Raw genomic sequence first — 25,973 nt, 5'->3', positions numbered from 1 at the left:
CTCATGCATCAAAGTTCAGTATGGAAGAAACAACTGCGATGGCTGGGAATCGAACCCAGGTCAACTGCTTGGAAGGCAGCTATGCTCACCACTATACCACCATCGCTACACAAACGTCTTTTCATTGCATAGTTGCCTATTTCTCCGACCGCTCATACTAAATGTACTAAAGGTCACCACTTTACAACCATTGCTACACAAAAGTATTTTCATTGCATAGTTGCCTATTTCTCCGACCGCTGCTACTAAATGTACTAAAAGCCACCACTATACCACCATTGCTTTGGTTAAGAGGTTTTTGTCCGGTTTCATCAGACTGGATTCTCATGCATCACAGTTCAGTATAGAAGAAACAACTGCAATGGCTGGGAATCGAACCCAGGTCAACTGCTTGGAAGGCAGCTATGCTCACCACTATACCACCATCGCTACACAAAAGTATTTTCATTGCATAGTTTCCAATTTCCCCGAAAGGTTTATGCCAAAAGTAATCCTGCATTTAAAATGAAGCATACTGTGCTGAATTGTTGGGAAAAAGGTTTTGACAGTGTTCCCTTTTCCAATTTTTAGCCAAAGACCCTAATGTGAACCATCATTCTGGCTTCTCATGCATCAAAGTTCAGTATGGAAGAAACAACTGCGATGGCTGGGAATCGAACCCAGGTCAACTCCTTGGAAGGCAGCTATGCTCACCACTATACCAGCATCGCTACACAAACTTCTTTTCATTGCATAGTTACCTATTTCTCCGACCGCTGCTACTAAATGTACTAAAAGTCACCACTATTCAACCATCGCTACACAAACGTCTTTTCATTGCATAGTTGCCTATTTCTCAAACTGCTGCTACTAAATGTACTAAAAGTCACCACTATAACACCATTGCTTTGGTTAAGATATTTTTGTTCTGTTTCATCAGACTGGATTCTCATGCATCAAAGTTCAGTATGGAAGAAACAACTGCGATGGCTGGGAATCGAACCCAGGTCAACTGCTTGGAAGGCAGCTATGCTCACCACTATACCACCATCCCTACACAAAAGTATTTTCATTGCATAGTTTCCAATTTCCCCGAAAGATGTATGCCAAAAGTAATCCTGCATTTAAAATGAAGCATACTGTGCTGAATTGTTGGGAAAAAGATTTTGACAGTGTTCCCTTTTCCAATTTTTAGCGAAAGACCCTAATGTGAACCATCATTCTGGCTTCTCATGCATCAAAGTTCAGTATGGAAGAAACAACTGCGATGGCTGGGAATCGAACCCAGGTCAACTGCTTGGAAGGCAGCTATGCTCACCACTATACCACCATCGCTACACAGATGTCTTTTCATTGCATAGTTGCCTATTTCTCCGACTGTTGATACTAAATGTACTAAAAGTCACCACTATACCACCATTGCTTTGGTTAAGAGGTTGTTGTCCGGTTTCATCAGACTGGATTATCATGCATCAAAGTTCAGTATAGAAGAAACAACTGCGATGGCTGGGAATCGAACCCAGGTCAACGGCTTGGAAGGCCACTATGCTCACCACTATACCACCATCGCTACACAAAAGTCTTTTCATTGCATAGTTTCCAATTTCTCCGAAAGGTTTATGCCAAAAGTAATCCTGCATTTAAAATGAAGCATACTGCTGAATTGTTGGGAAAAAGATTTTGACGGTGTTCCCTTTTCCAATTTTTAGCCAAAGACCCTAATATAAACCATCATTCTGGCTTCTCATGCATCAAAGTTCAGTATGGAAGAAACAACTGCGATGGCTGGGAATCGAACCCAGGTCAATTGCTTGGAAGGCAGCTATGCTCACCACTATACCACCATCGCTACACAGATGTCTTTTCATTGCATAGTTGCCTATTTCTCCGACTGTTGATACTAAATGTACTAAAAGTCACCACGATACCACCATTGCTTTGGTTAAGAGGTTGTTGTCCGGTTTCATCAGACTGGATTATCATGCATCAAAGTTCAGTATAGAAGAAACAACTGCGATGGCTGGGAATCGAACCCAGGTCAACTGCTTGGAAGGTCACTATGCTCAACACTATACCACCATCGCTACACAAAAGTCTTTTCATTGCATAGTTTCCAATTTCTCCGAAAGGTTTATGCCAAAAGTAATCCTGCATTTAAAATGAAGCATACTGTGCTGAATTGTTGGGAAAAAGATTTTGACGGTGTTCCCTTTTCCAATTTTTAGCCAAAGACCCTAATGTGAACCATCATTCTGGCATCTCATGCATCAAAGTTCAGTATGGAAGAAACAACTTCGATGGCTGGGAATCGAACCCAGGTCAACTGCTTGGAAGGCAGCTATGCTCACCACTATACCACCATCGCTACACAAACATCTTTTCTTTGCATAGTTGCCTATTTCTCCGACCGCTGCTACTAAATGTACTAAAAGTCACCACTATACAACCATCGCTACACAAACGTCTTTTCATTGCATCGTTGCCTGTTTCTCCGACCGCTGCTACTAAATGTACTAAAAGTCACCACTATAACACCATTGCTTTGGTTAAGGGGTTTTTGTCCGGTTTCATCAGACTGGATTCTCATGCATCAAAGTTCAGTATAGAAGAAACAACTGCGATGGCTGGGAATCGAACCCAGGTCAACGGCTTGGAAGGCCACTATGCTCACCACTATACCACCATCGCTACACAAAAGTCTTTTCATTGCATAGTTTCCAATTTCTCCGAAAGGTTTATGCCAAAAGTAATCCTGCATTTAAAATGAAGCATACTGCTGAATTGTTGGGAAAAAGATTTTGACGGTGTTCCCTTTTCCAATTTTTAGCCAAAGACCCTAATATAAACCATCATTCTGGCTTCTCATGCATCAAAGTTCAGTATGGAAGAAACAACTGCGATGGCTGGGAATCGAACCCAGGTCAATTGCTTGGAAGGCAGCTATGCTCACCACTATACCACCATCGCTACACAGATGTCTTTTCATTGCATAGTTGCCTATTTCTCCGACTGTTGATACTAAATGTACTAAAAGTCACCACGATACCACCATTGCTTTGGTTAAGAGGTTGTTGTCCGGTTTCATCAGACTGGATTATCATGCATCAAAGTTCAGTATAGAAGAAACAACTGCGATGGCTGGGAATCGAACCCAGGTCAACTGCTTGGAAGGTCACTATGCTCAACACTATACCACCATCGCTACACAAAAGTCTTTTCATTGCATAGTTTCCAATTTCTCCGAAAGGTTTATGCCAAAAGTAATCCTGCATTTAAAATGAAGCATACTGTGCTGAATTGTTGGGAAAAAGATTTTGACGGTGTTCCCTTTTCCAATTTTTAGCCAAAGACCCTAATGTGAACCATCATTCTGGCATCTCATGCATCAAAGTTCAGTATGGAAGAAACAACTTCGATGGCTGGGAATCGAACCCAGGTCAACTGCTTGGAAGGCAGCTATGCTCACCACTATACCACCATCGCTACACAAACATCTTTTCTTTGCATAGTTGCCTATTTCTCCGACCGCTGCTACTAAATGTACTAAAAGTCACCACTATACAACCATCGCTACACAAACGTCTTTTCATTGCATCGTTGCCTGTTTCTCCGACCGCTGCTACTAAATGTACTAAAAGTCACCACTATAACACCATTGCTTTGGTTAAGGGGTTTTTGTCCGGTTTCATCAGACTGGATTCTCATGCATCAAAGTTCAGTATAGAAGAAACAACTGCGATGGCTGGGAATCGAACCCAGGTCAACTGCTTGGAAGGCAGCTATGCTCACCACTATAACACCATCGCTACACAAAAGTATTTTCATTGCATAGTTTCCAATTTCTCCGAAAGGTTTATTCAATAAGTAATCCTGCATTTAAAATGAAGCATACTGCTGAATTGTTGGGAAAAAGATTTTGACGGTGTTCCCTTTTCCAATTTTTAGCCAAAGACCCTAATGAGAACCATCATTCTGGCTTCTCATGCATCAAAGTTCAGTATAGAAGAAACAACTGCGATGGCTGGGAAGCGAACCCAGGTCAACTGCTTGGAAGGCAGCTATGCTCATCACTATACCACCATCGCTAGACAAAAGTATTTTCATTGCATAGTTGCCTATTTCTCCGACTGTTGATACTAAATGTACTAAAAGTCACCACTATACCACCATTGCTTTGGTTAAGAGGTTTTTGTCCGGTTTCATCAGACTGGATTATCATGCATCAAAGTTCAGTATAGAAGAAACAACTGTGATGGCTGGGAATCGAACCCAGGTCAACTGCTTGGAAGGCAGCTATTCTCACCACTATACCACCATTGCTACACAAAAGTATTTTCATTGCATAGTTTCCAATTTCTCCGAAAGGTTTATGCCAAAAGTAATCCTGCATTTAAAATGAAGCAGACTGTGCTGAATAGTTGGGAAAAAGATTTTGACGGTGTTCCCTTTTCCAATTTTTAGCCAAAGACCCTAATGGGAACCATCATTCTGACTTCTCATGCATCAAAGTTCAGTATGGAACAAACAACTGCGATGGCTGGGAATCGAACCCAGGTCAACTGCTTGGAAGGCAGCTATGCTCACCACTATACCACCATCGCTACACAAACGTCTTTTCATTGCATAGTTGCCTATTTCTCCGACTGTTGATACTAAATGTACTAAAGGTCACTGTGAGAGAGATTTTCTTTTCAGCAATGTTGATGGAAGAAATGGAGGCTGGAGTCCGCTTTATATCAAAACACTGAGTTTAATGAGAGCCAACGGCCGTGAGTGAGCTCAAGACATTTACACAACATGCTCTGAGGAAACCCTGAACTCACTAAAGCATTACACAGAAAACACAGACGATCTACCGGAGGATCCGGGAGGGGCCTCTGTTCGCGCTTCTTCTGATCAATAATTACAAGCACATGGATTCAGAGACAAAGACAGTCTGTTAAAGTCCTCTGGCAGTTGGTCACAGTCCCCCAACAGGAAAGCGGAACCTTTAACCCTTTAACCTTTAACCCCCTGCTCTAAGTTATGGCAGACCCATGTGAAACACTAAAAGGCTATTTTAACAGACACTAATCAGAATATTCTCTGACAGATCCACACTTTTATCAATTTATTGATAACCAATTAACATTAGTCTAAGAATATTTCAGTCACTACTTGAATCAAATAAAACGTCCTCAGAGTTGGGTGGATTCCTCATTACATTAATTACATCAAAAACAGAATAAGATTGGAACAGCCAATCACAATGGTTGATACAGACAACCATAATAGAAAAATCATCTTTCTTCAGTGTTTGATTTATTTTGTCAAAAGGCACAATAATAACACATGCAATACAAAAGTATAATAGTAAAATATATGTTTCAAAAAACAAGATCTTTTATCATTTATCCCTCAGTTAATCTCATTCATCAAACACAAATTCAAATTCAGCTTACATCTTTAAAGATTTACTTCAAGGCAATTACTTATTAAAACACGATTAGAATGTAGGATTATAAGAAATCCAATTGAGGTATAAATCAGAATCAATAGGGATTCAGTTAAAATTCACAGTTAAGGTATAAATTCACAGTGATGAATCGATCAATCTGTAATCTGTAAAGCTACAGTGTCCTCCATTTTTAGCATTACTTTACGTTTACTTCAATACACTTATTCAAGAGTAAGGCACTTTACTACATACATTTTATTCAAATACATTTGTTCAAAAATCTGAAAAGGAAAAGTCAGACATTTTATTGAAAACAACCTGAGTAAGGAAAAGTCAAAAACATTTATTCTTTATTCTGAGTGTCAACTTTAATCAATGTATCAATCGCTGAAAGGAGGTACCCAAGGTACCGGAACTGCCACGGAGACCCATGGGTCTGGAAGCTCGGCGTCGTACATCAACATTGTGTCATCTACAGTAGAGTACCCCACTAGCCTCTGTGGGGCCTGGAGGGTAGTTTTGGAAACCCTGCGTATGGCTAATTTAATTACAGTGATCAAACAGGTCACTAGGATTAGCACAACCAAGATAAACACTGCAACAGTAACAACAAATTTAACCAACCCCGCTCCCCAGGACCCAAGAGTTCCGCTTAAATCCCCAAGTGTAAACCCATGAGTTTCATGCAATTCTTTTATCCCCTTAGCTGTGTCCTGGACCATATCCGTAACTTCAGGTGTTGCGTCAGAGACAAAGGAACAGCACTCCGCACCAATTACTTTACATGCGCCCCCCTGGGCAGCTAAGAGGAGGTCCAGCGCCATGCGATTCTGTAGTGCTACCGCAATTCTTTATGTTCCACTAACATCGCGATACTTGATACATTTAGATGATGCTCCACTACTTTGGATAATGCCATGATCTCCTGCTGACTAACATAAATGCCGTACCAGGGCAAAAGTAGGCTCGCTACCTGTTGTCCTTTTGTAATGGACCTGCTGTTCCTGTGTAGAGAGGGAAGTATCGCTGCAATCTCATTTGCCTCTACTTTACGGATTAAAGGAATTAGGTAGGCTAGATAACAGGTGCCATAAAAAACATCATATGGTACGCAGCCATAAGCCCGGTTGCCACAAACTAAGTAAACTCTCTGTGGGAGGGGAATTCTGGCTAATGTTACCCCTCACTATGGTATTACAGTCGCTGTGTCCCACATCCGGAGAGGTGTGAGATCCTGCTTCATTCTGTAAACAGATGGACACATTCTTCCATTCGTGTACTACAATTGGGGGAACATATATTGAACAGTCACGTGTAGGGGGATTGCCTAAGGGTATTGGTTTCGTGCAATCATGTATTTTAACCTCAACGGAGTTCACTGTTCTGGAGCCAAACCAGGGCACAACTGTTACCAAAGCTTCAACCAGCAAAGATGCCAGGTGTGGTTGTTTTGTGCATGTTGGACCTTGTGGAATTAACCGAACAATTAGTTTGTACCAGAGCTAACTGGAATCTGTATTCAAAAGCTAGGTTAATGTATTTCTTCACATATATTAGTTTTAAAATCATCAATCGTTTGAAACCGTCAGGCAGATAATTTGTATTTACTGTCTCAACAATGAGAGAGACTAGACCCTTGTACTGTAACGGTTTATCAGAGTCTGTTGGGTATGACGGAGTATAGCAGTCCTCAGCCTCATCGCTAATCCTAGAGTAAATGTCATTCCAACTGATTAATTTATAGTCTACTCTTGCAAACGGGATTGGGCTAAACATGGGAGAATGCATGGATTCTGGCATATTTTGGCATAGCCAACAGTTAGTCTAACATTAAGTTTACTGCATAATTAGTTTTAGTTTGTTTAAAAGGAGTGATTAAGGCCTTTTTTGAAGAATCTACCTCACCTCCTGAGTGTTTACGTGGAGTGGATGGAACATTTGTTTTTTTCTCTGGTCCAGACAGGTGTGCACCTGGATCGGAAACCTGGTAAGCTGGTTTCCTATCTCTACATGTTACTTCATCTCTACATGTTACTTCATCCCTTATCACTCTCTAGTAATAATAATAATTCCTTACATTTATATATCATTATCAATGACTACACTTTACATATACACACATTGCACATCATACATGCAATGGTCAGAAACTGTGGACAATACCCACAGGAGCAAGTTCAGGTGAAGGGTCTTTCCCAAGGACCCACCGGCTTTACAGACGCAGCAGCGGCGGGTTTCACCCCTTGATCTGATGATCATTGCACAGCTGTGCCACACCGTCCATCTTCACACCTCGAGGTCATCGAGGCGCTTTTACAAGTATACATTGGTATTATACATGTACTGTGGACAATACCCACAGGAGCAAATCCGGGTGAAGTGTCTTGCCCCAGCACTCCACCTTGATCTGATGATCGGATGCACAGACCACTGCGCCACCCGTCCCTAGTGCTACACCACAGTTCTGGGGGCATGTTTTCAATGGTGTCGAGTGCCATTCTCACCCCTTCCGACGCCACTCCGTCCGCACGGTACCGGTCCATTGGATATAACTCCCATGTTGACCAAACTGAGGACACATAAAATACAATAATACAGTTAGATGAATCACATATTGAAGCTGGACAGTTAAAAGAAATAGTCTTTGATTTGTGATCAGGGAGGGAGACAATCCTCCTGATTCTTCCTCCTTTTCTTTCTCGTTGTGTCTCTTGCACCATACTGAATGTCTGTGTGGTGATTGGATACAACCTGTCCTTGTCGCTAGGCACTGATTTGCCCGTTGGTGTCGTTTTGCCCTCAGGGTCTGGGCCCTGAGTGGTCAAGTCGTCTGCGCTCGTAGATAAGAGCACCTTATTTTCTTCCTCAGACGGGCGAGATCCCTTGCCACCTGTCGTTGGGATTTCCACAGCTCCATCTAGCAGGGTGACCTTGGCCAGGTACAGAAGACCCAGCATGATGATGATGATGACTGCCTTCACACGCCAGCATCCGGTAGAGGGGAGAGACGACATCTTGTAGCGTGAATCCACTCCGGTCTCCCTTGTACTCTCAGCGCTGTTCTGGTCACTATTAACACCTGGAAAGGACCTTTCCACCTGGGAGACAGAGCATCTTTTTCAAGAGATTTGATTAGTACATTATCACCAATCTGAAATGGGTGGGTGGGCTCCTCTCCCGGCTGGGGGAGCCTGTCAGCCACCTGCCTGTGAAACTTTCTCAACATGTCAGTTAGATATTTGACATAGTTAGTCATGTAATCCTCTGTCCACAAAAGAGTGAGTTTGTGGGGTGTTACTGGGGGGCTAGATCCTGCGAACATTACCCTTCCCATCAATACCTCGTGTGGGCTAAGCCCTGTCGTTGCATTTGGTGAGCTTCTGATGGAGCACAGAACTAGCGGCAGCGCGTCTACCCATTTTAGTCCTGTGGTCAACATTGTTGTAGTGAGTTTCTCCTTTATAGTCAAGTTCATTCTCTCAACCTGGCCTGAGCTCTGTGGGTGATAGGGAACATGCAATTGCCATTTGAACCCTAACACTGTAGCTAGACTCTGGGTTATCTTAGAAATGAATGCTGGACCTCTGTCACTGTTAATTCCTGTGGGCACACCAAATCTAGGAATAACATCTTTGAGAAGACACTTTACAACTGTTCTAGCGTCTTCTTTTCTGGTAGGGTAGGCCTCTACCCATTTGGAGAACTGGCACACTATTACCAAAAGATATTTGAATCCTTGGCATGGTGGCATATGTGAAAAGTCAATTTGCATATTTACAAAGGGCCCCGAGGGGGGCGGTAAGTGTTCATGCTGAATTTGACCACTTCTTCGTCTTGTCTGCTGGCATATCATGCATCTGTCTACAAGGGTCTGTGTAGCTAGTGTAATGCCTGGAGCAAACCATTGGGACTTTATAATCCCATTCATCCCTCCTTTTCCTACATGTGATTTGCCATGTGCAACATGTGCCAAAACATGGAGGAACGAACGTGGACAGACCATTCGTCCGTCTGGGTGGAGCCACAAGCTGGACTCAGCGTCAAGTGTACAACCTCGTCTTAGCCATAAATCTTTCTCCCTAACATCAGCGCGGGCTTGCATGTCCGCGACATCATTAAAGGAAGGCAAAGAAATGGGTTCTGCGGGTTGTGTCAAGGGGCATTGGAGCACCATAGAAGAGGAGGAAACTGCTGCTTGTTTAGCCGCGGTGTCGGCTAACGCATTTCCACGCGAAATAGGATCATCAGAATTTGTGTGAGCAGCGCACTTAACCACTGCTAGCTGTGTAGGGAGCATGATAGCGTCTAATAGCTGAGCTACTAACGCATGATGTTGAATAGGCTTACCAGCCGATGTTAAGAAACCGCGCATTTTCCACAAGACACCAAAATCATGGCACACACCAAATGCATACCTGGAGTCTGTGAAAATGGTTGCAACACTGTCTTTAGCCAAAATACACGCCCTCAGCAGAGCATACAACTCTGCAGCCTGAGCTGACGTGCCATTTGGCAAGGCCCGGCTTTCTAAAACTTCCCAGTCATTTACAACAGCATAGCCTGCTAAGTGTACTGTGTCAGACGGCCTGCTCGCAGACCCGTCTGTGTATAGAATCATATCTGAATTAGGGATAGGAGTTTGCAACATATCAGTTCTGGGGGAAGAAGATATGTCAATCGTTGTGACACAGTCATGTGTGATTTCAAAATCTGGAATCGGTACCAGCGTAGCTGGGTTTAGAGGGGGGGAGCGTTTAAGTGTGATGTGTGGGCTTGAAATAATTATTGCTTCATAACCAGAGCGCCTTGCTGCTGTCATATGCTGAGTAGCAGAGGTATTCAGAATATGTAAAACTGCATGTGGAGCATGTACTACACAGTCACTGGCCAGTACAATGGGAGAGGATTGTTTGATAACAATTGCAACTGCGGCCACTGCTCGCAGACATGACGGCATACCAAGTACCACAGGGGAGAGTCGAGATGAGTAGTATGCAACAGGCCGGAAATTAGAACCATGCTTCTGCACCAAGATGCCCGTCGCGAAGCCCCCCTTCTCATGGACGTGCAGGTGAAACGGCTGATGGTAATCAGGGAGCCCCAGGGCCGGAGCTGATGTCAGGGCTCGCTTTAAGTCCTGAAAGGCTGTGTGCATGTCCTCAGACCATTGAACAATGTTAGGAGCAGCCTGCAGAGTGGCAGCACGCAGGACAGAGTCCATAGCAGCGTACTCGCATATCCAGTGTCTGCAATAGTTAGCCATGCCCAAAAAAGATAGCATGTCTTTCTTTGTGCGGGGTGGTGCCACTTTGTTCAAAAGGCAAATCCTTGCTGGCGAGAGGAGTCGGTGTCCATCCCTCAGAATGTGACCCAGGTATGTGACCTCAGTCTGGCAGTACTGCAACTTAGCCAGGGATGCTCTGTGTCCGCATTCAGAAAGTCTTTTCATGAGCAGAATGGAGTCGATGCGACATGCGTCCATGTTGGGAGAAGCCAGCAACAGGTCATCGGCGTACTGAAGCAAGGTACTACCTCCTGTAAGGACCAAAGTGTCCAGATCTCTCTTAACCGCTGCTGCGTACACAGTAGGCGACTCGACGTACCCCTGTGGGAGGCGCGTGTATGTGATTTGTTTACCTTTAAAAGTAAATGCAAACAGATACTGGCTGTCTGGATGCAGAGGAACAGAGAAAAATGCTGAACACAAATCAATTACTGTGTAAAATTTTGAATCTGACGGCAAGGATGCAAGAATTGAATTAGTGTCAGGCACTATGGGAGCTGTCGGAATGACAATAGCGTTAATAGCTTGCAAATCTTGGACAAAACGCCACTCATCAGGGCGATTGTGCTTGGGAATTGGCAATATGGGAGTGTTACATGGGCTGGACGTATATCTTAATACGCCCTGATCGAGCAGAGATTGGATGACTCCTTCAATTCCCAAAATGGCTCTATGGGGTAAATTGTACTGTCTGATAGCTGGCAATCTAGCATTGGCTTTAAGTGTGACTCTGTGTGGAGGGGCTGAGCAAACAAACCCCACATGATTCTTGTGTTTAGCCCATAATGTGGCAGGAACCTCAGAAAAATCTGAAGGTGGTCCATATTGTGTGGATTCAGGTGGCTGTAAATGAAGGAATGTGCTTTGAGGGAGAGAAGGTTGCTCAGAGAGACGCAGCATGTAATGCTCCTCCCCTAGGTTAATCAGATCGTGTGTGTGAGAAGCCTTTGTAGCTCTCAGCAGAGCATGGCAGTGAGCTGCCATGACCCCCACTTCTTCAGGGTCACTTCCTGAAGTGACCCCTATTGCGAGGTGAGGAATCGTGTCTGCAGCATAAAGAGCCTCTTGTTTGGTTGTGAGCCTTAGGGGCAATGCGCACCCCTGGGGTACTAAAAACATAAAGTTTTCACATTCTAATTGATCTGAGCTGTTGCAAAAACCTCTTACTGATAGTGCATATTCGTCTGACGGGTTAAAAGCAGCTGTGCAGTGACAATTCAATACAGGCCTCATAAGGGACATTAAAGAGGCACACGCCGGGGAAATGCTAGCAATTTCTGAATTCCTGTTGTTGAGAAAACAGAAATCATGTTGAAATCTGGAAATTACCAACAATAAAGGTTGTCCTGAGATGATTGAATGAATTGGACAGCTTGATAGACTTTGCTGTCAGGAATAGTCAAAAACAATCCGTCTGGAGTGCAATGTATTGTTGCTTGTAATTTACAAAGCAAATCTCTGCCCATTAGATTAATAGGACTTCCATCTGAAATAATGAAAGAGTGTTGGACATGTGATCCTTCAATTGAAATATCAGTTTTCTCTGAAACGGGCTCTGACATAGGAATGCCAGAAACTCCCATTGTTGTGACAAAATTATTGGTTGCTTCACACACTTTTTCTTTCGTACGCACAGCTGATAATGTTGCTCCACTGTCAATCAAAATGTCTACCGCTTTACCACTGAAATCAACGGGCATAATCGGATCTTCACGCGGGTTATTGGAAAGGCGAATTGTTGCTGCTTGAATGGGGAAATGCTGTGAATTTGACCCTATTTCTTCTTCATGGCATCTCTATCGTCTATTAAATTGACTTTGCTGACCGTTTTGCCCCTGTTGAGCCTGCCTGACATCTTGACTGGTCAGGGGAGGGGGGGGCAGTAATGCAGGGTGTTGGCGAGGGGGCTGGGGAAGAGCAGGCAAAGGTTGTGCGTCCTGCTGTGGTTGCCAGCGCCGTCCGCATTGTCCTGCCCAGTGATCTGTTGCGCCACAGACGTGACACGGCATCACCTTTCTGGGATTTCTATTCTGCTGCTGTCTCTGATTTTGATACTGCTGTGTGCGATGTTGTCCCTGAAACTGCTGGGAGTTATCCGCACTCTGATAAGCCTGTGTATTTGGAGGCAACTTTTGCGCAATTCTGGGGGTCAGAAATATCTGATTTTTGTACAACGCGCGTATTACTGCGAGGGTTGATTTCCATGTTTTAGTTTGCCAATCCGGGGTAGCCATCATATACTCCTGAGCTGTTTCAGGGATTAAATTATGCAACAAAGTCTGTATGGCGAACAAATCATTGCCCTCTCTTTTAATGCCCGCATTATGATCCCAGGCTGTCATAAAGCGCTGGAGAAAGTCTGGGACTATTTCTGTTGGGTTCTGTACGCAAGCCGTCACCAGTGAAAAATCTGTGTGAGTTTTGGCGCATGCTTTGACTGCAATAGCAGCTATCGTTTCGATCCACATATCACGCGTCTGTGTCGCAGGCCAGTCACCCGCAGGCGTACAGGCAGGGAATTTGAATTCCTCTTTACACGTCGACCAATCTGCTTTATATGTTAGGATTATCAGCTGTTTAACATCATGAACCAAACAGTTATAAACTGAGCAGACATTAGTCAACCACGACAGATACTCATCTGGGCTTTTAGTCGGACTTGGAGCGTGATTAGTGACATCCATGACTTCAGCGGGTGTCCAAGGCTTATAAACTGGAACGTCTCCTATCAGTATTTTCGGTGCTGTCATAGCTCCAGTAGAATTATTATCCTGAGATGTTTGCAGTCTTGTGATAATTCTATGAGGGACATAGTTCTTAAAACTGGTGCCGTACGGCGTGTTTGGAGTGTGTAACATGTTCGTTGCGGAGCCAGAGGCCGGCGTGTGTAATGGGCTGCTCTCTGGCGTTTCCTCTTCACTGTCCGCTGCACTGTGTTCCTGCTGCTCCCTTTCTCTATACTGTCCTGCCTGATATGTCAAACGATTTTTATTCATGATAGCTGCAGCTGACATTAATAAATCCTCCTCGGAGTTTCTTGCCCCGGAATTTGAGAGTCCTATCGCGGGAATCATTTGTGTGCAGAGAGACACAGCCTGCTTCTCCTCCAGCAGCCCCGTGTCCGTTAAAATGGAAATTAATTGAGCTGTACTGGGAGATTTGCCTTGTCTTTTCAGCCAATCGTACATGACTGATTTCGCAATGGCTGTGACGTCTTTTCCGTGTCTTTGTTTAATTCTGGACATGTTTTCTGATTTAACATCAAAAGCAGCCTCTAGGCTAAGCAAATGACAAGTAGCTGCGCATTTAGAAACTCGTTCAATCAAAGCTTTGAGTTCAATGGAGCCTCGCTCGGTGCCAACTGACTTTTCATTTTTTCGCTCATCATAACCTCTTTTTTCTGCAATAGTCATCCAAGCTTTAACGCAGTCCTTCATGTACGTTGCATCCCAGGAGCAATTCGCCTCCTGTTCAATTAATTTGAACGCTTGCCACAGTACCATCATGTCAAAAGTGCCCGTTAACGGCCAATCAAACAGAATCTGTCCTTTTTGACTATTCTGTTGTGAGTGCTCACAAAGTAACGATGTGAACGGCATAACTTTAGTCCAATCCAAGCTTCTTCCGACAATTCCTGACAGCATATTAGGGGAAAACATGTGCGTGTAGTGGCTGTCTGTAATAGGATTCTTTGTAAGTGTCTTGGTGCGTGAAATATTGTCCCGCTTACCAACGGACCCGTTTGCGGAGACAGTATTACCCATGTTAGTACAATAAAACAAACACTGCAATTAGACAAACAAACATAAAAACTCTCAACAACTCAGCCTGACAAAAACTCTTCCAGCCTATTTTAATCCGAATTAGGGAGACTTTCAGAGGGGTATTTAATGATGAGAGCCTTCTGTACTCATAATTCTCGTGTATCAGCAAACACAGCCAAATTCAGCAATTCATACAACATTCTCAAACCACACATTGACCACTTTCTTTAGTTCAAAAGTGGTAATAATCGCGGATAATGCTGTATGCTCCTTTTTTCTACGTGCAGCTCTTCCCAGGGGGCGGATAATCGGCACCTCAGCAGAAATGCTGTTGATTTAGGCAATTTATCCTCTGAAAACTCCTAAATTCGGCGATTTGTTTAAATACAAATCTTGCGACATTGCTTCTAATTCAGAAAATCCACTTTGCTGGTACATCTCTTAAAAGCTTCTCTGAATATATGTTGTGTGTAATTGCCTGGTGATTTAATTCCAAGAAGCACACACAGAGGACATCGATGAAATTCGATATTCCTAGGTTATCATTAGCCCCAAATATTCTCATCGTTTTCACATAGGCCGTGCTTGCTCGTAGACACCTGTCCCAGCAACAAACACGGGGAAATTGGCCAGGACAATGTCCCCTTGACACCGATTCCCGAGGTTATAGATTAGCCTCCAGATGTAAATGAGTAGAGAAACCCAAAACAAATGCAGCAGCTCAGTTCTCTCAGGTAATTTTAATACACCGTTGATCTCAAACGCTGGCGAGTCAATCTCAAAATAGAAATGTACTCACCAGGTTTCAAAGATCTGAAGGTGCCTGTCCGTGACGCCAATATGTGAGAGAGATTTTCTTTTCAGCAATGTTGATGGAAGAAATGGAGGCTGGAGTCCGCTTTATATCAAAACACTGAGTTTAATGAGAGCCAACGGCCGTGAGTGAGCTCAAGACATTTACACAACATGCTCTGAGGAAACCCTGAACTCACTAAAGCATTACACAGAAAACACAGACGATCTACCGGAGGATCCGGGAGGGGCCTCTGTTCGCGCTTCTTCTGATCAATAATTACAAGCACATGGATTCAGAGACAAAGACAGTCTGTTAAAGTCCTCTGGCAGTTGGTCACAGTCCCCCAACAGGAAAGCGGAACCTTTAACCCTTAAACCTTTAACCCCCTGCTCTAAGTTATGGCAGACCCATGTGAAACACTAACAGGCTATTTTAACAGACACTAATCAGAATATTCTCTGACAGTCACCACTTTACAACCATTGCTACACAAAAGTATTTTCATAGTTGCATAGTTGCCTATGTCTCCGACCGCTGCTACTAAATGTACTAAAAGTCACCACTATACCACCATTGCTTTGGTTAAGAGGTTTTTATCCGGTTTCATCAGACTGGATTCTCATGCATCAAAGTTCAGTATAGAAGAAACAACTGCAATGGCTGGGAATCGAACCCAGGTCAACTGCTTGGAAGGCAGCTATGCTCACCACTATACCACCATCGCTACACACAAGTATTTTCATTGCATAGTTTCCAATTTCCCCGAAAGGTTTATGCCAAAAGTAATCCTGCATTTAAAATGAAGCAGACTGTGCTGAATTGTTGGGACACATTATTTGAGAGTGTTCCCTTTTCCAATTTTTAGCCAAAGACACTAATGTGAACCATCATTCTGGCTTCTCATGCATCAAAGTTCAGTATGGAAGAAACAACTGCGATGGCTGGGAATCGAACCCAGGTCAACTGCTTGGAAGGCAGCTATGCTCACCACTATACCACCATCGCTACACAAACGTCTTTTCATTGCATAGTTGCCTATTTCTCCGACCGCTGATACTAAATGTACTAAAGGTCACCACTTTACAACCATTGCTACACAAAAGTATTTTCATTGCATAGTTGCCTATTTCTCCGACCGCTGCTACTAAATGTACTAAAAGTCACCACTATACCACCATTGCTTTGGTTAAGAGGTTTTTGTCTGGTTTCATCAGACTGGATTCTCATGCATCACAGTTCAGTATAGAAGAAACAACTGCGATGGCTGGGAATCGAACCCAGGTCAACTGCTTGGAAGGCAGCTATGCTCACCACTATACCACCATCGCTACACAAAAGTATTTTCATTGCATAGTTTCCAATTTCCCCGAAAGGTTTATGCCAAAAGTAATCCTGCATTTAAAATGAAGCATCCTGCTGAATTGTTGGGAAAAAGATTTTGACGGTGTTCCCTTTTCCAATTTTTAGCCAAAGACCCTAATTTGAACCATCATTCTGGCTTGTCATGCATCAAAGTTCAGTATGGAAGAAACAACTGCGATGGCTGGGAATCTAACCCAGGTCAACTGCTTGGAAGCAGCTATGCTCACCACTATACCACCATCGCTACACAAATGTCTTTTCATTGCATAGTTGCCTATTTCTCCGACTGTTGATACTAAATGTACTAAAGGTCACCACTTTACAACCATCGCTACACAAACGTCTTTTCATTGCATAGTTGCCTATTTCTCCAACCGCTGCTACTAAATGTACTAAAAGTCACCACTATAACACCATTGCTTTGGTTAAGATATTTTTGTTCTGTTTCATCAGACTGGATTATCATGCATCAAAGTTCAGTATAGAAGAAACAACTGCGATGGCTGGGAAGCGAACCCAGGTCAACTGCTTGGAAGGCAGCTATGCTCACCACTATACCACCATCGCTACACAAAAGTATTTTCATTGCATAGTTGCCTATTTCTCCGACCGCTGCTACTAAATGTACTAAAAGTCACCACTATACCACCATTGCTTTGGTTAAGAGGTTGTTGTCCGGTTTCATCAGACTGGATTATCATGCATCAAAGTTCAGTATAGAAGAAACAACTGCGATGGCTGGGAATCGAACCCAGGTCAACTGCTTGGAAGGCAGCTATGCTCACCACTATACCACCATCGCCACACAAGGATTTGCATTGTTGCCAATTTCAAAGGTTTATGCCAAAAGTAAACATGGATTTAAAATGATGCATATTGCCGAATTGCGTATTTGCTGATCTTCTCTATTACAATGCTTAGCCAAAGACCCTATTTTGAACATTCATTCTGGCTTCTCATGCATCAAAGCTCAGTGTAGAAGTAACAACTGCGATGGCTGGGAATCGAACCCAGGTCAACTGCTTGGAAGGCAGCTATGCTCACCACTATACCACCATCGCTACACAAACGTCTTTTCATTGCATAGTTGCCTATTTCTCCGACCGCTGATACTAAATGTACTAAAGGTCACCACTTTACAACCATTGCTACACAAAAGTATTTTCATTGCATAGTTGCCTATTTCTCCGACCGCTGCTACTAAATGTACTAAAAGTCACCACTATACCACCATTGCTTTGGTTAAGAGGTTTTTGTCCGGTTTCATCAGACTGGATTCTCATGCATCAAAGTTCAGTATAGAAGAAACAACTGCGATGGCTGGGAATCTAACCCAGGTCAACTGCTTGGAAGCAGCTATGCTCACCACTATACCACCATCGCTACACAAATGTCTTTTCATTGCATAGTTGCCTATTTCTCCGACTGTTGATACTAAATGTACTAAAGGTCACCACTTTACAACCATCGCTACACAAACGTCTTTTCATTGCATAGTTGCCTATTTCTCCAACCGCTGCTACTAAATGTACTAAAAGTCACCACTATAACACCATTGCTTTGGTTAAGATATTTTTGTTCTGTTTCATCAGACTGGATTATCATGCATCAAAGTTCAGTATAGAAGAAACAACTGCGATGGCTGGGAAGCGAACCCAGGTCAACTGCTTGGAAGGCAGCTATGCTCACCACTATACCACCATCGCTACACAAAAGTATTTTCATTGCATAGTTGCCTATTTCTCCGACCGCTGCTACTAAATGTACTAAAAGTCACCACTATACCACCATTGCTTTGGTTAAGAGGTTGTTGTCCGGTTTCATCAGACTGGATTATCATGCATCAAAGTTCAGTATAGAAGAAACAACTGCGATGGCTGGGAATCGAACCCAGGTCAACTGCTTGGAAGGCAGCTATGCTCACCACTATACCACCATCGCCACACAAGGCTTTGCATTGTTGCCAATTTCAAAGGTTTATGCCAAAAGTAAACATGGATTTAAAATGATGCATATTGCCGAATTGCGTATTTGCTGATCTTCTCTATTACAATGCTTAGCCAAAGACCCTATTTTGAACATTCATTCTGGCTTCTCATGCATCAAAGCTCAGTGTAGAAGTAACAACTGCGATGGCTGGGAATCGAACCCAGGTCAACTGCTTGGAAGGCAGCTATGCTCACCACTATACCACCATCGCTACACAAACGTCTTTTCATTGCATAGTTGCCTATTTCTCCGACCGCTGATACTAAATGTACTAAAGGTCACCACTTTACAACCATTGCTACACAAAAGTATTTTCATTGCATAGTTGCCTATTTCTCCGACCGCTGCTACTAAATGTACTAAAAGTCACCACTATACCACCATTGCTTTGGTTAAGAGGTTTTTGTCCGGTTTCATCAGACTGGATTCTCATGCATCAAAGTTCAGTATAGAAGAAACAACTGCGATGGCTGGGAATCGAACCCAGGTCAACTGCTTGGAAGGCAGCTATGCTCACCACTATACCACCATCGCTACACAAAAGTATTTTCATTGCATAGTTTCCAATTTCTCCGAAAGGTTTATGCCAAAAGTAATCCTGCATTTAAAATGAAGCACACTGCTGAATTGTTGGGAAAAATATTTTGACGGTGTTCCCTTTTTAGCCAAAGACCCTAATGTGAACCATCATTCTGGCTTCTCATGCATCAAAGTTCAGTATGGAAGAAACAACTGCGATGGCTGGGAATCGAACACAGGTAAACTGCTTGGAAGGCAGCTATGCTCACCACTATACCACCATCGCCACATAAGGCTTTGCATTGTTGCCAATTTCAAAGGTTTATGCCAAAAGTAAACATGGATTTAAAATGATGCATATTGCCGAATTGCTGAGCATGTGTATTTGCTGGTCTTCCCTATTACAATGTTTAGCCAAAGACCCTATTTTGAACCTTCATTCTGGCTTCTCATGCATCAAAGCTCAGTGTAGAAGTAACAACTGCGATGGCTGGGAATCGAACCCAGGTCAACTGCTTGGAAGGCAGCTATGCCCACCACTATACCACAATCGCTACACAAAATCATTTTCATTGCATAGTTGCCTATTTCTCCGACTGTTGATACTAAATGTACTAAAGGTCACCACTTTACAACCATTGTTACACAAAAGTATTTTCATTGCATAGTTGCCTATTTCTCCGACCGCTGCTACTAAATGTACTAAAAGTCACCACTATACCACCATTGCTTTGGTTAAGAGGTTTTTGTCCTGTTTCATCAGACTGGATTATCATGCATCAAAGCTCAGTATAGAAGAAACAACTGCGATGGCTGGGAATCGAACCCAGGTCAACTGCTTGGAAGGCAGCTATGCTCACCACTATACCACCGTCGCTACACAAAAGTGTTTTCATTGCATAGTTTCCAATTTCTCCAAAAGGTTTATGCCAAAAGTAATCCTTCATTTAAAATGAAGCACACTGCTGAATTGTTGGGAAAAAGATTTTAACGGTGTTCCCTTTTCCAATTTTTAGCCAAAGACCCTAATGTGAACCATCATTCTGGCTTCTCATGCATCAAAGTTCAGTATGGAAGAAACAACTGCGATGGCTGGGAATCGAACCCAGGTCAACTGCTTGGAAGGCAGCTATGCTCACCACTATACCACCATCGCTACACAAAATCATTTTCATTGCATAGTTGCCTATTTCTCCGACTGTTGATACTAAATGTACTAAAGCTCACCACTATACAACCATTGCTACACAAAATCATTTTCATTGCATAGTTGCCTATTTCTCCGACCGCTGATACTAAATGTACTAAAGGGCACCACTTTACAACCATTGCTACACAAAAGTATTTTCATTGCATAGTTGCCTATTTCTCCGACCGCTGCTACTAAATGTACTAAAAGTCACCACTATACCACCATTGCTTTGGTTAAGAGGTTTTTGTCCGGTTTCATCAGACTGGATTCTCATGCATCACAGTTCAGTATAGAAGAAACAACTGCGATGGCTGGGAATCGAACCCAGGTCAACTGCTTGGAAGGCAGCTATGCTCACCACTATACCACCATCGCTACACAAAAGTATTTTCATTGCATAGTTTCCAATTTCCCCGAAAGGTTTATGCCAAAAGTAATCCTGCATTTAAAATGAAGCATCCTGTGCTGAATTGTTGGGAAAAAGGTTTTGACAGTGTTCCCTTTTCCAATTTTTAGCCAAAGACCCTAATGTGAACCATCCTTCTGGCTTCTCATGCATCAAAGATCAGTATGGAAGAAACAATTGCGATGGCTGGGAATCGAACCCAGGTCAACTGCTTGGAAGGCAGCTATGCTCACCACTATACCACCATCGCTACACAAATGTCTTTTCATTGCATAGTTACCTATTTCTCCGACCGCTGCTACTAAATGTACTAAAAGTCACCACTATACAACCATCGCTACACAAACGTCTTTTCATTGAATAGTTGCCTATTTTTCAAACTGCTGCTACTAAATGTACTAAAAGTCACCACTATAACACCATTGCTTTGGTTAAGATATTTTTGTTCTGTTTCATCAGACTGGATTCTCATGCATCAAAGTTCAGTATGGAAGAAACAACTGCGATGGCTGGGAATCGAACCCAGGTCAACTGCTTGGAAGGCAGCTATGCTCACCACTATACCACCATCCCTACACAAAAATATTTTCATTGCATAGTTTCCAATTTCCCCGAAAGATTTATGCCAAAAGTAATCCTGCATTTAAAATGAAGCATACTGTGCTGAATTGTTGGGAAAAATGTTTTGACAGTGTTCCCTTTTCCAATTTTTAGCGAAAGACCCTAATGTGAACCATCATTCTGGCTTCTCATGCATCAAAGTTCAGTATGGAAGAAACAACTGCGATGGCTGGGAATCGAACCCAGGTCAACTGCTTGGAAGGCAGCTATGCTCACCACTATACCACCTTCGCTACACAAACGTTGTTTCATTGCATAGTTGCCTATTTCTCCGACTGTTGATACTAAATGTACTAAAAGTCACCACTATACCACCATTTCTTTGGTTAAGAGGTTTTTGTCCGGTTTCATCAGACTGGATTATCATGCATCAAAGTTCAGTATAGAAGAAACAACTGTGATAGCTGGGAATCGAACCCAGATCAACTGCTTGGAAGGCAGCTATGCTCACCACTATACCACCATCGCTACACAAACGTCTCTTCATTGCATAGTTGCCTATTTCTCCGACCGCTGCTACTAAATGTACTAAAAGTCACCACTATACCACCATCGCTACACAAAAGTCTTTTCATTGCATAGTTTCCAATTTCCCCGAAAGGTTTATGCCAAAAGTAATCCTGGATTTAAAATGAAGCATACTGTGCTGAATTGTTGGGAAAAAGATTTTGACAGTGTTCCCTTTTCCAATTTTTAGCCAAAGACCCTAATGTGAACCATCATTCTGGCTTCTCATGCATCAAAGTTCAGTATGGAAGAAACAACTGCGATGGCTGGGAATCGAACCCAGGTCAACTGCTTGGAAGGCAGCTATGCTCACCACTATACCACCATCGCTACACAAACGTCTTTTCATTGCATAGTTGCCTATTTCTCCGACCGCTGATACTAAATGTACTAAAGGTCACCACTTTACAACCATTGCTACACAAAAGTATTTTCATTGCATAGTTGCCTATTTCTCCGACCGCTGCTACTAAATGTATTAAAAGTCACCACTATAACACCATTGCTTTGGTTAAGATATTTTTCTTCCGTTTCATCAGACTGGATTCTCATGCATCAAAGTTCAGTATAGAAGAAACAACTGCGATGGCTGGGAATCGAACCCAGGTCAACTGCTTGGAAGGCAGCTATGCTCACCACTATACCACCATCGCTACACAAAAGTATTTTCATTGCATAGTTTCCAATTTCCCCGAAAGGTTTATGCCAAAAGTAATCCTGCATTTAAAATGAAGCAAACTGCTGAATTGTTGGGAAAAAGATTTTGACGGTGTTCCCTTTTCCAATTTTTAGCCAAAGACCCTAATGTGAACCATCATTCTGGCTTCTCATGCATCAAAGTTCAGTATGGAAGAAACAACTGCGATGGCTGGGAATCGAACCCAGGTCAACTGCTTGGAAGGCAGCTATGCTCACCACTATACCACCATCGCTACACAGACATATTTTCATTGCATAGTTGCCTATTTCTCCGACTGTTGATACTAAATGTACAAAAAGAGATGTGATAGTTGGGTCGCGGAAAAAAAAAAATTATTTAAAAAAAAAAAAAATTCAAATTTATTTTTTTACATTTTTTTATTATTTATACACTGGTGGAATATCAAAACAACGGCCCGCCCGGGGTGTAAAACGTATCAATAAAAAGCGACCCTCTACCACACAAAACAACACCTGTAGATAACCCAATTTGTGTTCTTTGAAATTGAAAAGGATATTGCATTGTGTTTGTTACTTTCGTTGCAGTTGTATGTCTTAAGTGTAATTTGGCATGCTTTTATTTTGAAGGCAAGTTTACGCTGTTGACAGTTGTTGTTGCTATGGAAACAAGAAATGTTTCACAGCGGGCGGAACTTGTCATAAAGTCCGCGATAATAAAACCCACCCATTTAGAGGGAAGATATGATTGGTCAATTGTACTGTCATTTAACATTACTCTCATTCAGTTACTATAGCTGGCCCTCTGTGAATTCATAGCTGGACGTCCAATCAGCTCCTAGGCTTTGTTTGAGACACATTGCGGTTCGCCTCGAAAGTAGACGAGAGTAGCCGATCGCAGCCGGGGGAGGTGTCAAAAAGCTCGTCTTAAGTCGGACAGCTCGGACTCGGAGTCGGCTTGACTGGCTGGGTTTGCAATGGCGGAAATTGCGTTGGCGTTTTTCGTTGCAGATGAAGTGGATGCAATAGAAATCCCACATGTATTGTATGGAGAATGACATGACTTTATTGTTATTGCACATATTACAGGTACTGAGACAACGAAATACAGTTTAGCTTCTAACCAGGTGCAACAAGCAGTGAAGTGGAAAGTAATGTACACCATCTACAGAATAACATATAGAATGAATTGAATGATGAATAAACAGTGGGGTATGAATACACTAGATATCAGCCTGTGAGCAGTATGAACAGTGTGTATGAATATGCTAAGATATATAAAGTATGAAAACGGTAAGCAGTATAGTATACAATATATAGATATTAATTTCATGATGATAAACATTGTGGAACAATGATGACAAATGGGAATGGATGTGGCGACGTAAAACTGACACAAAACAACAACAAACTTTTGCCAGCCAATTGGAGAGTTTCATCAGCAGCACGTGGTAAAAACCACCAATGAGCGCTCAGCTCGAGATACCAGCGAGCCGTTTCCCATCAAGCATTTCGCTTCCGCAGCTCGTGGAGAGAAACTGCGCCAACTCGCCTCGCCTCGCTCTCAAGGCTGCGGGCGTCTTTGTCCCGCGAGATTTCAAAGTCTCATGTGGGCGAGCCTCCAGAGCAAGTCGGACAAAATGACTAACCATCATGCAACGCACTAGCAAGACGTTAATTGCAACTGCGCAGGTCTTGCTTGTCTCAAACAAGCCTCCTGTCTTCACAGACTCGCAGAGAGGAGCTTCTTTCATTTAACCCTTCACATTCAAACAGAAACTGAATAGGCAGATTCAAAGGATTTATTTCTTTGGAAATGTTATTTTAAATACAATTTAATCAAGTTATTTTTGGTAAAACTATTGACAAATATTACTAAAAACATATTTAAAAAAAATATATAAAGAAAAATATAATTTGTTTTAATGTTTTTAAATATTATTTTGTAGAATATCTTAGGCCCTCAGAGACAGGCTCGCCACTGGTAAAAATCTCTCATACACACGTGTGAAACGCTCTCACAGACACACACAACAGCGTTGCAGTCGGGAAGAAAAGCAATGTGGAGCGAGAGAGCGAGAGAGCAAGAGAGAGAGCACACCTTTATCTATTTAATAAAGTTGTACAAAATAAAGTAAGAAATCATTCCAATGTGTACTATAGGACAGTAACAAGTTTAAAAGGGGAGTGATTAGTCAAATATGCATAAATAAAAAGAAAGAATGGTAACTAGGTAACATAAGATAAGAATAAACAAGTTTAAATGATTTGTTGTGATCATATTCTAAAGATGTTTGGATTATTGAAAAGTATACAGCTCCCTTTCATCTGAGTGTTGAGAGCTGTATCCATAAATTCATGTTGGGCTCAAAGTAGGGCTGCTCGATTATGGCAAAAATCATAATCTCGATTATTTGGGTCAATACTTGATATCACGATTATTAAAAACGATTAACCATTTACTTTGAAAAACATCAATTTATTGAAGAAAATAATTTGAAAAGTATGTTTTTAACAGTTGATTACCCTGAACTTTAAGTATAATTCAACTGAAAAACCTATTTAAAAAATAAATAAAATCGTTTTATTTCGATGATGTTGTTTTCATAATCGTTGCAAGCCAAAATCGTAATTGCGATTAAAATACGATTTAATTGAGCAGCCCTAGCTCAAAGTGCACCAGATTGATGCATTCAACTTCAACATTTAAAAAAAATCTTCCTGGGGGTGCATGCCCCCGGACCCTCGAGGATGTGACGTCCACCACCAAATAAAGCAGGTTAAAATAATTAAATTGCATACATTTTATTTTAGTAAACACTGAAAACGGGTCCCACAGACCCAAACAGCACTCAAAGGTTAAAGGTAGCATATAATAATGTTCAAATGTGCTAAATATATACACTGCAAAAAAACAAAAAAGAGGAGTAAAAGTAGCTCACGACTTGTTTTATTTTTTGAAAGTAACCCTCATCCTAAAAAAAGTTGGAGACCCCTGTTATAGAACGATACATTTGACAATTTTAAGCTTGGCCTACCATTTTATTGGAGCGGCGAGGAATAGGTGGGGCTTGAAAAGGCCCACCTGTTCAAAGTGGGGAATGACAGAAAAAGTTTGAGAACCACTGGGTTAAGAGGTTGTTGTCCGGTTTCATCAGACTGGATTATCATGCATCAAAGTTCAGTATAGAAGAAACAACTGCGATGGCTGGGAATCGAACCCAGGTCAACTGCTTGGAAGGCAGCTATGCTCACCACTATACCACCATCACTACACAAAAGTATTTTCATTGCATAGTTTCCAATTTCTCCGAAAGGTTTATGCCAAAAGTAATCCTGCATTTAAAATGAAGCATACTGCTAAATTGTTGGGAAAAAGGTTTTGACGGTGTTCACTTTTCCAATTTTTAGCCAAAGACCCTAATGTGAACCATCATTCTGGCTTCTCATGCATCAAAGT

General features: G+C 42.3%; 20 non-coding genes across 20 annotated transcripts; all 20 read right to left on the bottom strand.

Moving 5' to 3' along the window:
• Positions 1-34: 34 nt before the first annotated feature.
• On the bottom strand, positions 35-106 carry trnag-ucc (transfer RNA glycine (anticodon UCC)). The gene has a single exon. It is a non-coding gene; the product is annotated as a tRNA-Gly (tRNA).
• A 251-nt stretch (positions 107-357) lies between these two features.
• On the bottom strand, positions 358-429 carry trnag-ucc (transfer RNA glycine (anticodon UCC)). The gene has a single exon. It is a non-coding gene; the product is annotated as a tRNA-Gly (tRNA).
• Positions 430-1,242: 813 nt separating this feature from the next.
• trnag-ucc (transfer RNA glycine (anticodon UCC)) lies at positions 1,243-1,314 on the bottom strand. The gene has a single exon. It is a non-coding gene; the product is annotated as a tRNA-Gly (tRNA).
• Positions 1,315-1,477: 163 nt separating this feature from the next.
• trnag-ucc (transfer RNA glycine (anticodon UCC)) lies at positions 1,478-1,549 on the bottom strand. The gene has a single exon. It is a non-coding gene; the product is annotated as a tRNA-Gly (tRNA).
• Positions 1,550-2,595: 1,046 nt separating this feature from the next.
• On the bottom strand, positions 2,596-2,667 carry trnag-ucc (transfer RNA glycine (anticodon UCC)). The gene has a single exon. It is a non-coding gene; the product is annotated as a tRNA-Gly (tRNA).
• Positions 2,668-4,508: 1,841 nt separating this feature from the next.
• On the bottom strand, positions 4,509-4,580 carry trnag-ucc (transfer RNA glycine (anticodon UCC)). The gene has a single exon. It is a non-coding gene; the product is annotated as a tRNA-Gly (tRNA).
• Positions 4,581-15,912: 11,332 nt separating this feature from the next.
• Positions 15,913-15,984, bottom strand: trnag-ucc (transfer RNA glycine (anticodon UCC)). Its single transcript has one exon. It is a non-coding gene; the product is annotated as a tRNA-Gly (tRNA).
• Positions 15,985-16,193: 209 nt separating this feature from the next.
• trnag-ucc (transfer RNA glycine (anticodon UCC)) lies at positions 16,194-16,265 on the bottom strand. Its single transcript has one exon. It is a non-coding gene; the product is annotated as a tRNA-Gly (tRNA).
• Positions 16,266-16,516: 251 nt separating this feature from the next.
• On the bottom strand, positions 16,517-16,588 carry trnag-ucc (transfer RNA glycine (anticodon UCC)). Its single transcript has one exon. It is a non-coding gene; the product is annotated as a tRNA-Gly (tRNA).
• Positions 16,589-17,352: 764 nt separating this feature from the next.
• On the bottom strand, positions 17,353-17,424 carry trnag-ucc (transfer RNA glycine (anticodon UCC)). The gene has a single exon. It is a non-coding gene; the product is annotated as a tRNA-Gly (tRNA).
• A 187-nt stretch (positions 17,425-17,611) lies between these two features.
• On the bottom strand, positions 17,612-17,683 carry trnag-ucc (transfer RNA glycine (anticodon UCC)). The gene has a single exon. It is a non-coding gene; the product is annotated as a tRNA-Gly (tRNA).
• An 808-nt stretch (positions 17,684-18,491) lies between these two features.
• Positions 18,492-18,563, bottom strand: trnag-ucc (transfer RNA glycine (anticodon UCC)). The gene has a single exon. It is a non-coding gene; the product is annotated as a tRNA-Gly (tRNA).
• A 187-nt stretch (positions 18,564-18,750) lies between these two features.
• trnag-ucc (transfer RNA glycine (anticodon UCC)) lies at positions 18,751-18,822 on the bottom strand. Its single transcript has one exon. It is a non-coding gene; the product is annotated as a tRNA-Gly (tRNA).
• Positions 18,823-19,073: 251 nt separating this feature from the next.
• On the bottom strand, positions 19,074-19,145 carry trnag-ucc (transfer RNA glycine (anticodon UCC)). Its single transcript has one exon. It is a non-coding gene; the product is annotated as a tRNA-Gly (tRNA).
• A 1,069-nt stretch (positions 19,146-20,214) lies between these two features.
• Positions 20,215-20,286, bottom strand: trnag-ucc (transfer RNA glycine (anticodon UCC)). Its single transcript has one exon. It is a non-coding gene; the product is annotated as a tRNA-Gly (tRNA).
• A 339-nt stretch (positions 20,287-20,625) lies between these two features.
• On the bottom strand, positions 20,626-20,697 carry trnag-ucc (transfer RNA glycine (anticodon UCC)). The gene has a single exon. It is a non-coding gene; the product is annotated as a tRNA-Gly (tRNA).
• Positions 20,698-20,906: 209 nt separating this feature from the next.
• On the bottom strand, positions 20,907-20,978 carry trnag-ucc (transfer RNA glycine (anticodon UCC)). The gene has a single exon. It is a non-coding gene; the product is annotated as a tRNA-Gly (tRNA).
• A 1,136-nt stretch (positions 20,979-22,114) lies between these two features.
• Positions 22,115-22,186, bottom strand: trnag-ucc (transfer RNA glycine (anticodon UCC)). Its single transcript has one exon. It is a non-coding gene; the product is annotated as a tRNA-Gly (tRNA).
• A 251-nt stretch (positions 22,187-22,437) lies between these two features.
• On the bottom strand, positions 22,438-22,509 carry trnag-ucc (transfer RNA glycine (anticodon UCC)). The gene has a single exon. It is a non-coding gene; the product is annotated as a tRNA-Gly (tRNA).
• Positions 22,510-22,716: 207 nt separating this feature from the next.
• On the bottom strand, positions 22,717-22,788 carry trnag-ucc (transfer RNA glycine (anticodon UCC)). The gene has a single exon. It is a non-coding gene; the product is annotated as a tRNA-Gly (tRNA).
• Positions 22,789-25,973: the final 3,185 nt, after the last annotated feature.

The sequence above is a fragment of the Pseudochaenichthys georgianus genome, chromosome 21, assembly GCF_902827115.2.
Source record: "Pseudochaenichthys georgianus chromosome 21, fPseGeo1.2, whole genome shotgun sequence".
Lineage (NCBI taxonomy): Eukaryota > Metazoa > Chordata > Actinopteri > Perciformes > Channichthyidae > Pseudochaenichthys > Pseudochaenichthys georgianus.
This window is presented reverse-complemented; position numbering and strand designations above follow the sequence as displayed.